Raw genomic sequence first — 12,164 nt, 5'->3', positions numbered from 1 at the left:
CAGATTCATTCCTCCACAGGAGAATTTTCCTTACTAAATACTGTATGCTTCTTTGAGGCATGCATGAGTCCTAGATGCAATTCTTTAAAAATAAATCCCGTTGAGCCTCCGAGGGGATAATCTTCTGCAAAGTAACTCCCGAGGTATTTTTCCTCTAAACTTTTGCTTGGTGGTTGGGTTTCTTTCATTGTCATTTTATGGTATCAAAACTGATTCATTCCATATGTTTGCCGAGAGGAAACGGAGGTATTCTGCATTCCTAAATATGGTTTATCTGCTCGGTATTTCGTTTTGTTAAGAACTAGATAAGCAAACTAATTGTAAACAAATGAATTTTAAATAACAATTTAAGACTGACCCCTTTTGTGCTAGGCTTTATGCATACCCTGTGTTTAAGACTTGTGTGCAGGAATTGTTCATTAAAAAGTTGGCTGTTCAGATAAAAGGCTATTTGGAAGAGACAAGAGTTTGAGGACTTTAAATATATTAGGTCTAGTAATCAGTCATTCTTAAGAACAATAAACTGTTAAAATTAGTTGTTTGGGGAAATGGGCATGCAGCACACAAGACTGCATAGCATGAGTACTGTTTTGCAACTGGGAATCTTTATCCTTCTTGAATTTCTCTGTACTTTTTTAAAAGTTGTTTGCCCATCCCTCATGAAAACACAAAATTTCTCATTGTAGTTAAGATCTGCATGAAACATTTCCCGTTTTTATTGCTGAATCTTCTAAATCATCTTTGATTCTGTTACTTATTTTTACAATATACATATCCCTTTTTTTTAGATGCTCAAAAGTGAAGGCACTATCACTTAAAATATAAACTACAAAATTGTCATTATCAAACTGAATTGAAACTCTAAGGCTCTGACTGACGAAAATTATCCAGGTGCTTTTTCTGAAATTAGAAAAACAGACTGAAAAAGAGTTACTTTACATTGGGACAGGCATAGAGAAGGCTTATTTGTACAAGAAATGGACCTTAGAAAGTGAAGGCATTTTCAAGAGGAACTCTCCTACTATTGTTCATATCAAGATAGACTGTTTATGAAGCTTACAGTGTCTAAGCTATTGGGGCGTTCAACTTTAAGATTTAGAGTTTGAATTGTGAGAAGAAAATATTTAAAGAATTGTGAGGACGCTTAATTGTCATATTGTCACAGAGTAGTTGTTCCAGTTTCTTGGACAACTTGCAATTTCTCCAGTTATATAGTATCCTTTTTGTGCTACTTGTAGCAAACTTGTAGATATTGTCCAAGTGTGGATGTATCATAGATTTGTAAAAAAGCATTATGATATTGACAGATTCGGTTTTAATTCACAATGACCTCCAAGCTCTTGTATTGTGTCTTTTTCACATCAGGAGCACAAGTGAAGCAACATTTTTTTGTTGATCTATCTGCCATAAACTCAAAATCCCTTTTGTGGTCAGTTATTCTTATTTCAGTATGTATGTACGTGAAGTCAGAATTTTGCTCTAATACACTCATTTTATGTTTGCTTATTCTTTCACTAATTCTTATTCTTTATAAGCTGATGTTGTCTGCAAACTTAGTCATCTCATTGCTTATTTCTGTATCCCAATTCAAGTGTTGTGCTAAGACAAAATGTAATTTGTTTGGTTTTTAGTTTTGTATATTGGGTAACTACAGAGATTATGGTTTATAAACCATGGTCAATGTCTTAAGAGTATCATATGAATCCCATTCACTGTGCTTTGTTCAATAAGTCATTTATTTAAATTTACTGGCTACCCAACTCCAGTATTCACATGGAATTATATGAGTCATGGCTTTGTGTATCTTTGTATCTGGCCACAGTGGTTTGATAACATTGATCCAGTAGGATGTATGAAATCAGCCAATTTATACTTTTTTCAGTAAATAAATATATAATAAAGGAAGTTTTAAAGTTGTGAATTGTAAAAGGATTTCTATTTGCCCTCAATTTACATCCATTTGTTTAACAACTGTTTAAGATTACAATGAAAAAATGACATTTTACAACTAGTCTTTGCATTTACAATGGTCACAGTGGTCATGTGATCAAAATTTGGACGCTTGGAAACTTGACATGTATTTACAACAATTGCATCCTCCAGGAGGCACGTGATCGCCATTCTAACCTTCCTCGGTGCTTCTGAAGAGCAAAGTCAATAGGGAAACCTGATTAATTTAATAATGACATGATTCACTTAGCTACAATGGTTTATTTAACAACTGCAGCAAAAAGTTGTAAAATTGGATGACTCACTCAACAACTATTTAGCAATAGACATTCTGGTCCGATTGTGGCTGTAAGTTGAGGGCTATCTGTATGTATACAAAAATCATGTTGCTTATCAGGAAAATTTCCTTTTTGTGCTTGATAATTTATACCTTTATTCATCTATTTCAATAGTAATTCACTAGTTCATCTAGAAAAGACATTAAGTAATCAATCTCTAATTTAGTGGATTCTGATCTTCCCAGATTTGCTGACACCTTTTTATTTAGAAGTGCCACTGAGTTTAGCATAAATATACAGTTATAGTCTTTGTCTGGATCTGTCCAACTAAAATAGGACAGAGTAGTAATGTTGTTATTTATCTGCAATTGTTTTATTATTACAGTTAGTCCTTGACTTACAACCATATTTGGGACCAGAATTTCCATTCCTAAGGCAGTTAAGTGAGTCTTGAGCAATTTTACAACTTTTTTGTCATAATTGTTAAGCAAACCACTGGGTTGTTAAGCAAATCATGCAGTTGTAAAATGCATCCAGTTCCCCATTAGATGCTTGCTAGAAGCTTCTGGGAAGGTTACAAATGCAGGTTGTGACCCTAGGATGCTGTAACCATTGTAAATATATGCCAGTTGTCTAGTGTCCAAATTTTGATCGCAGCCATAGGCATGCTGTGATTGTTGTAAGTATAAGGACCAGTTATAAGCCATTTTTTCCAGTACTGTTGAAATGTTGAATGGTCACTAAATGAATCGTATGTAAAACCCAGTATGATATAGTGGCTAAGGCTAAGATATCAGGTTAGAAACCAGAAGACCATAAGATTTTAAATTACAATAAGCTAACTAAGTATTGTATAACTAATTTATACAGATACAAAGTGCTGCAACAAAGTGCAGTAAAGAAATGTATTATAAATTGTTAATATGTAAATCAGTTGTTTTATTTTAAAGATTCATATTTCTTTAATAAGTTGATAACTTTATCATAACAAATGTCTGGTGAGGTGGACTGTAATCCATGAAGGTGTTTGCTGTAATACAAGTATCAGTCAATAAGATGTCACAAGACTCTGTACTTGAAAGTAATATCTTGAAATGTCTTTGTTTCCATTGGGATATATACAAATAAATTGCTCAATCTTTCCTCTATAGATTTCTATATAGAACACAAATGGAAAAAGGAAATTAGGAGTAAAGCCAGATGAATGGGAGGTAAGAAAAAAGGTAATTCTTTTAAGGTAAAGAGGTAATTTTTTAAAGGTAAAAGAAAGAAAATAGAGACAATAACAAAAACAAAAGTATAACAAAAAGGTTACATTCACCAGACATATACCTGTTTCAAGGAACAGCTGATCTTCTAGTTCACTTTCAAAGGTATCCATGCTTTTTAGCAGGTAGCCATTTATACCTCAGGCCACTCCCTTGTTTTCAACATTGCCCTCTTAGTAAATTTAACATGACATTCCCTCCCCTCCAAATTCACTGTTTTGGGGGGGGGAAATTCTAGGTAGACAGACAGACAGACATTGTATTTTGGTATTTCGGGTCTTCAATTTTATATGTATTCATTTATTAACTACTACTTATTCCAAAATAGAATCAAATAGGTCAATTTGTCCTGAAAAAGTTGGATGACACATTCCATTCCTGAGGGATTTATGCCATACTTACTAAGAAGACAAAAAAGATTGATAAGAATTTTTTAATAGTTTTGCAGATTTATCAATAGGGAATCTAAATGGATCTAGGAAGATAACTTTAAAAGTAATCCTCTATTTACTTATTTGATGATTATTTGATGATGATTGATTATTTATAACTTTCAAATTTACAAATGTTGCTTTAAAAAACTTGATCTTTCAAAAAAAAAAATTGTGTATACTTCCTTTCTTTTGTAATCCTTAACAATTATTCTGAAATCAGTAATGCATCTAATGCATTAAATAAATGCATTGGGGAGGATTAGGAGCCATAGGTAGAGCTTGGGTGGTTATATCTTCTAAATTCTCTTGAGTTACTTCTTGCTTTCTTCTTCAATAATTCTGCTGTGCAAACTGATTATACAGTTGTCTTCAATGTTTTTTTTAAAGTAAAATAGAAAACCAAAGCAGTGAGATATATATCTATGATGTAGGATGCTTAGAGTCACTTGTTGAGGTACATGGCTACAGAAACCATGGTAAATAGTTGAATTATTTTTATGTCAAGGACCAAATATGAATTGTAGGTTGCCAATTTCTGTTTTCCATCTTTGGATGGATAGTATTGACTCTTGAATAAGGATTAACAGAAGCTAGTCATCAATGTTTTTTAACCAAAATCACACAATGCCCTGCTAAAACAAACAGCAGTAGTAAACATATATAATTATAATTTTTACATTCTGGAATCTATTCCTTCATGAGAGGTTAACAGGTGTGTGTTATTTCAGTGTCTAGAAAAATAATCAAATTTAAGTTATACAGTACAATATCATTGAATCAGGTTTATCTCCCGTACATTTTTTATAGTTTTCAATTTGTATTATGTTTATTTATAGATAGAAAGATTTAAGTTTGAAGTAAAAGTTTTTTGCAATTTTACTGTAATTATTTTTACATGAAAAAGAAGATATGCAGTACAAATACATAGTGGTGATAGAATTGGGTATAATAAATAAAATACATGCAGATTAATACCTGATTAATAATAGAAAGCAACGAATAGTAATAATGGAAGGTTCTGCCAGTTGACAAAAAAAGTAACCCCTTCCCATGTAGGAACTGTTTTGGAAGCAGTCCTTTTCAAATTCATGAATTAATGGTTTTTTTTCTGGGTTTTCTGGTCATATGATACATTATTTAAAATAACTAAAAATGAAAGATAGTTCAAGCAGTCTCAAAAGGCTCTTTCAAAATTTAGGGAATGTGTATTTTAAGCACACACACAACTTTCCCTAATTTAAATATATACAGATAGGATCTGATTTGTCAATGACTGACTAGAAAAGAAGTAATGAAGTTCTGGTACATAGTTTAATTAAAAACTATAACTGCTGTTCAACAGTACATTTAATATTTGGCTTGTTAAGAAAAAGGTAAAAAAAGAAGCTGCTAGAGCCTGTGTACAAATTTATTATGCAGCTGTCCTTGGAATAATATGTATAGATCAGTTCACTAACCTCAGAAATAATACTGTGTTTCCCTGAAAATATGGCCCACACAGAAAGTAAATCCTAGCTTGATTTCCTGGATTGATCTAGAGCTCTGTTATCGGCTACGGAAGCCTTCAATAAAGCCTTGCTGGCTGCAAAAGAAATGGGCCAAGGTGTGAGGTCTGGCTGCAATCATCCAAAGCTAAAGAAGTTCCGTAAGGCTTCTGACAGCAAAAAGGAGGCTGGGGGCGACGCACACAAGTGAAGTGAGTCAGTGGACAACATCCTCACACACACACACCTCAAAAAATAAGACCTGGTGCCTTTTTTAGTGGCAAAGAAAAGATAAGACAGGGTCTTATTTTCAAGGAAACACAGTATTATAGAACTGGAGAAAATGCCAAAAAGAATGACCAAAATAATTTAGGAGCAGGAACAATTAAGATCACTGGCTATAAAAGTGTGGCATTAGTCACTTAAAAATAATATTTTATTAAATTAAAGTTTGATTAGGGACAAAAAATACCTAAAACTGCTCACTTTGATGTTTTCATTGTGACATAATATGGAATTATTCCTACATGGAAAGATGGTTTTAAGAAATTTTGCAAAAAGAACTATTTGAAATATCAACTTTTCTTACTGTTAACACTACCGTACAATAATACAATAATATTACAATAATAAAAGCCCCCCAGAGTTACCTTGTGGTAAGATGGGTGGCCAATAAATTGGATAAATAAATAACTATAGTGGTCTATTGTATTTGTGGATTTTATGTCATTAGAAAACTGGGAAAATTTAAACATACATTTGACTGAAAACTTGAAAGTTGAACAGAATAAAACTCTTAACACAAGGGTCTTCAAACTTGGCAAGTTTAAGACTTGTGGACTTCAACTCCCAGAATTCCTGAGCTAACATGACTGGAGGAGGAATTCTGGGAGTTGAAGTCCAGAAGTCTTAAAGCTGTCAAGTTTGAAGACCCCCGTTCTAACAGAAGTTTAGGTCACCAAAAGCAGTTCAGACTTCTCATATAATTTGGAGTGTTTTCTCTTCCTAATTTGAGATTTTTTTCTTCAATTACTGCTATTAGTCTTCTTGAGTTTTGTGAGATTTTCAGTACAGGTATTGCATAAAATAAATTATTAAATAGCCACATGAATTACATAAAATTCATGAATATTTAATACAATGTTTCATAATATTATGTAGTTGATGGTAAAAATAGTAACAAAGTCTTTAGAAAGGTAATAATGGACTGGATAAAGCTAATAAGCTAAACAATAACGTAGATAAAACAGAAGATCTAGGAATAAGAAGCTTATGGGATCGTGCATGTAATACTTGATTTGTACTGGATATGAAATTTGATGTACCCATGGTTCAGAGTTTTTGAGAAGTTGTATATGCTTGGCACTTGGAGCTTGATATGTTAACTTACTCTTCTCTCCAAAGGGATATCTATATGTGAGATATTTGTTAGTAGTACAGAAATATTTTGGTTCTTTATTATATGCATTATTTTAATTTGATTGCTGTATCAGGTATGTATGCAGTCGCAGTCTACTATGGTTAAAGCAGCTTAAGAGCCCCAAAAATAAATACATATAAAAGTAAATAAATCTATTTGAAAGGTGGTTGTACTTCTAAAGCCACTTTTGCTTATTGATATGTATGTAATGTGAAATGTTTTTGTCTCCTTTGTTGTAATACTACTTGCCACAATATGTTGTAATACTGATCAATTTCAGAAATTGTGTTAAATCATAATGTAGCTTGTTTGGATTTATCCAAGTGTATTGTATGAATCCAGATACTATCATTTAGAAAATCTGATCTGTAGACTTAATGTAATTTATGAATCTAGGGCCCATAGCTTTTTCAATAATCCATGTAAAAGAAACAAAAATTAATGCACAGTGTAGACTCATTATATCCATTCCTGTGTTTAGAAGGCTGCCTTTGAATATTTTTATAAATGTCAGTACAGGTGGTCTTTGCTTTAATGACCACTTTTTCAGTGTGTATTCAAATTTGCAACAGCGCTGAATGAGTGGTACCTACAACCGCTTCTGCTCTTCACAGTTTCCCGAGGTTATGTGAGCACCATTTGCAACCTTCTTTGCTGATTCCCTATAAGCAGTCAGTGAGACAGCTGGCAAGAACTCATAAATGACATCTATTAGCAATGGAAATTCTAGCCCCAATTCTTACCCTTCCAAGGTTGGTAAACTGAGGAACCAGATTGTTGGGAGCAATATGCTGACTCTGTAAACCACTTGTCACAGGGCTGAAAAACACTAAATCTAAGTACTGTATATAAATCTCAGTGTTATGTTTGTTAGAAAGCAGAGAATAGGTTCCTTCAGACATACATGTTTGTAGGTCTAAACTATTATTAGTTCAATTTGTATTCTATCTTTTTACCTTACAACCCAAACTCAGGAAACATAACAAAACAACTATGTTTAACTGCACTTAATCAAAGTAACAACACAAACATAAAACAGTACCTATAGTAACACATTAAAATTGTTCAAAAAGTAGATTTAAAATGTATCTTGATATTCTTCTTGAGTGAAGGCTGAATGGAGAGTTACAGTAACTCTAAAAGAAATTCATTTCCATCCGGGATAAATTCTGCCAGAGACTTCATCCTGTGTGCCCCAAAAATAAGCATCTGTGATAAACCTCTCTATTTTTTGTCCCTCAGATAGCCAAGCTTTAAACTACTGAAGAATTTAAAATCTAAAACAATTTGCCGGTATAAAGATTTTTCAGCAAACATGTTGACAAAATACATTTCCCTGTTATTATTCTGACATTGATGTTTGCTTTTGCATATGGATTTTAACAAAATCAAATTAACTGAATGCACACGTGCCAGTTTGGAGTGGTGATTAATGTGCTGGCCTAGAAGCAACAAGACACTGGAGTTGTAGTCCCACTTTACGCATGAAAAAGCAGCTGGATGACTTTGGGCCAGTCACTCTCTCTCAAACCAGCCCTCCTCACAGGGTTGTTGTTACTGGAAAAAAGAGGAAGTGGAAGAACTATTCTTATGTATGTACATCAATGTGAGTTGCTTATAAAGTAATAAAGATGAGATAAAAATCTAATAAAACTAAATATTAGTTTTATTAAATATAACAAAATTATGAAAGCCTGGGTTTTCATTTAATGACAAAACACAACTTGAAAAAGAAACACAATATATGGAAAGTATGGTGGTGTTTATAATTTATTAATCTATTGTAATAAATCTGTTCAGTTTGACAGACTATTTTTGAAAACTTATCTAAGATTCCCAGAAAGTACTCTTTTAAGTATAATTTGAAAGAGCTTGTTTTATAGCCCAAAAGTTATAAAACAAACTACTTTGTCTTTGGTAATAGGTTAAAAGTTATAAACAAATTGCCCAAGCCTTTTAGGATTAATGCAACACAAAATTCTTGTGAATTTTTACAGTATATAGTAATCTCAGACACTGATATGGTGACTTAGTGATATGTGTACCACTGGCTACAATGGGACATGTTTTTTGATATGCATGTTTAGAGAAATAATTTAAGATCAAAACAGCTTTACATCCTCAGGCAACAGATGGCCACAATGTGGACATCCTGTTTTGAAAAACAATGTATACACAGGATAGGTTTTAGATATATTTCTAAAACATTACTGAATTTGAGATTTGGGTGGGTTATCAAATATTTCATGGTTTAAGTTTTGTGTTCTCTTCTGGTTTTCCTCTGATATTCTAGATGTGTTCATGAAAATCTATTGTTTCATTCAAGCCTGCTTTTTTTGTGAATGCCAGCAATGGATATTTATTGCATTTTTTTTTGCTGTCCAATATAACATATTTTATGTTAAATATTTTCAGGTCTTTAATGTTTGGATATAAGGTGTTTCTATTAGCATTAGGAATTTCTGCAGACATAAGAGTAGGGCCAGCAACAAGTATTTAAAAGTCCAGAGAGTGAATAATCAATAACATGTATACCTGTTCTGTCTAGCTGACAGGAAGAAAGCAGGTACATGCCCTGGAAATTTTATCAGTTTTGCAAACTGTGGGCTGGTAGCACTGATTGGAGAGGCCAGAAATTGGGCTTTCAGTGGCAGTGACTGCTGTGTCCAAAGATAAGTGTATTTGTGGGTGGAGGTTAGTTGGCATCCATCATGAGGGAAAGTGGAAGCCAGCATGAGCAGTAGAGGAAATGACAAGCAGCACATCTTGACAAGAAGATGGGTGGCGTATAAATTTAATAAATAAAGTAGATAGAATTAATAAATAGAAGGAACAAGGAGTGAAAAATTGTGACTGGGAATTAACTGGGTACTAAATGTGGAGGTAATTGAATGGACTCCATTCAGCTTCATTTTATTCCAGGATGATAGCTTGGTGTGAGGACTTAGTAAAGGGAACATTGGAGGAATGGCAGAGAAAGTGATGAAAAGGACAGTTTCATTTCTTTGGTGGAAGATGGGGAATAGAGAAGAAAGGCTCCCACTCAAAGGGAGAGAACAGGGAGGGCTCCCAATTTTGGAATGAGATTAAAATTCATTGGAAAAGAAGGTTTAGAGTTGTGTGCTATAAAAAAGTAAAGTTGAGGGAGTTGTATTAGATGAACGTAGGAAAGTATGAAAAGCAGTAATAGATTATTACTGAGGGGGGTATGGAAGGATGAGCTGTTACAGGAAAAAAGAGATTGTCATGTATGATCATTTCCCACTTCTAGCTTCCTAATCTCAACTCAATATGCAGATAATTAGATATCACATTGGTTTTGCCCTCTATCACTGCTTGTACTGCTCTCCACTTTTCCTCATGGATGTGGGAAGGAAACCAAGTATTAATTTTAAAAGAAGAATTTATTGTCCATCTTTAAGAGGACATCTTTGCACCTAGCTATCTTAGATTATTGTTGTCCAGTCTGCAAATTTTCTTTTCTAGAGAAAGTTGTGTTATGGTAGCTACAAACAATTCTGAAGGAAATGGATTACATAAAGACTTTTGAGCCAGGAAGCCTAGGCATGTGATAAAAATCATATTGTTTAGTCTCATGGGTGCCCTCTTATAGAATTGGGTGGTGGGAGCATGATTATCTTCATATTATTGAATCCTTCAGTTTTCAGTATTATCAACCTTCCAAATTGCTGTGATTCTGTTCAGTTATGGTTCCATTTCTTCTTTCCTAGGAATGCCAGTCAATGATTGTGCAAAAGAGACTTTCCTGGAGTGGGGATTCTGGTGACAGTCACTCATACTTTTGACATTTCTTAATTGGCCTATTGCAGCATATTGCATATGAGGCCCACCTAGAAATTTCAGATAGTACAGAATATGATTGCCTGTAACTAATGGATTAAACCATGTACAACCTTTTAATCCCTATTTAATGTAAGCTGTACTTGTCTACCAGTTTATTTCTGGATACAATTAAAGGTGCTGGTTATTGTCTATATAGTTCTGTGTGGCTTGGAACTTGGATATCTTTGATGCTGTACACTCCAAATACAGGTAGCCCTCAAATTATGACCACACTTGAGCCCACAATTTTTGCCATTAGTTATGATCATATAGTTGGCCACACATGACCACACCTGATTTTATTACCTTTTTTTTGCACTTGTCATTAAGCGAAAGCCACAGTCATTAAGTGAACACATTATTCACCATGTAGTGGGTTTTGATGGAAGCACCAATTTCCAGCAAAACATTGTAAATTGTGGTGATATGATCATTGAACACTGCAAATGGCTGTAATGCAGGCTGGTTGCCAAATGCCCTAAATACCCTGACTAGAGGGTAGATGTCAGAACTTCAAATTTGGCTCATAAATCCCTTTTGGAGTCTGTCATAACTTTATATGATGACTAAGTGACCAACCATATGTCAAAGACTACCTGAACAATCTGCACTAATCAGATATGTTTGGTAATCCCAATCACTAGGAATTCTGGTGGGAAGGAAGCTCAAAAATAAGCATTCTTTTTGAAGCCCCTCTTCCTCCTGTGAAATAATTTGCCCAATAGTAATTTAAACTCCTTCCCTGATAAGACACTTGTAAACAGTTGGCTATTTCAGAGAGCCTTCTGGTATAATAATAATACCAGATGATATAATAATGATATAATAATGATAGAAAATATATAATAAAATATGAAATAATGCAAGATTTTTGGAAATTTTTTATTATGATTATATACAATATTATTGTTTTGCTGAAATTTCCTCTATCTTTTAACTTGGTTTGATTGATGTGTCATAGAAGTTATAGTAAATAAAACCTATTAATGAATTACTATACCCAATAGTAACATAAAAACTCCACAAATGAAGAGAGCACAGCAGTTTTGCTGGTGACTTATTATTGCTGCATATGACCCCAATATTGTTAGCATTTAGATATAGGTGTCTATGAAATTTTTTAAGAAATTGGTGCATTAAATAGTGTGATTTATCTTGGAATTCTGAAAACATTTCTGGAATAGTTGCTCTTCAGCCAAAACAAAACCTGGATCATTTTGATTCCAGGCTTTGTCTGAGAAAGAATCTGGAAGAGTAGTGCAAGATGATGAGGATAAGGCTGATGCAAGTAGTACTGCTCCTAACTCCTCCTCACACATTTCCAGTGTGTCAGTCTGCTTTCCCTTCCCATTTGTTGCCATTGTACCTGAATTCAAGTGCAGCATACTGTTGAGGTAATTCCCCGTTAGGAGAATGAGTGCATACAGGGAGACGTATTTGAGAGTAGTGTTGGAATAATACACACAGAGCACACAGATACACTGTAC

At 33.7% G+C, this 12,164-nt stretch overlaps 1 long non-coding RNA gene across 5 annotated transcripts; it reads left to right on the top strand.

Annotated features, from left to right (window-relative positions):
• Positions 1 to 4: 4 nt before the first annotated feature.
• Positions 5 to 10,829, top strand: LOC113416909 (uncharacterized). Of its 5 annotated transcripts, none has more exons than XR_015749760.1 (4): positions 5 to 143; positions 3,380 to 3,439; positions 3,835 to 8,440; positions 10,566 to 10,829. It is a non-coding gene; the product is annotated as an uncharacterized LOC113416909 (long non-coding RNA). The 5 variants fall into 5 exon arrangements; XR_015749758.1 differs by having other exon boundaries at positions 3,825 to 8,426; XR_015749757.1 differs by having other exon boundaries at positions 3,825 to 8,440.
• The last annotated feature ends 1,335 nt before the right edge of the window (positions 10,830 to 12,164 follow it).

This window comes from Notechis scutatus, chromosome 5 (assembly GCF_049901735.1).
Source record: "Notechis scutatus isolate UNSWTSFEM ecotype Mainland chromosome 5, rNotScu1.2, whole genome shotgun sequence".
Taxonomy (NCBI): domain Eukaryota; kingdom Metazoa; phylum Chordata; class Lepidosauria; order Squamata; family Elapidae; genus Notechis; species Notechis scutatus.
The sequence above is the reverse complement of the archived record's forward strand: the minus strand, read 5'-3'. Positions and strand labels throughout refer to the sequence as shown.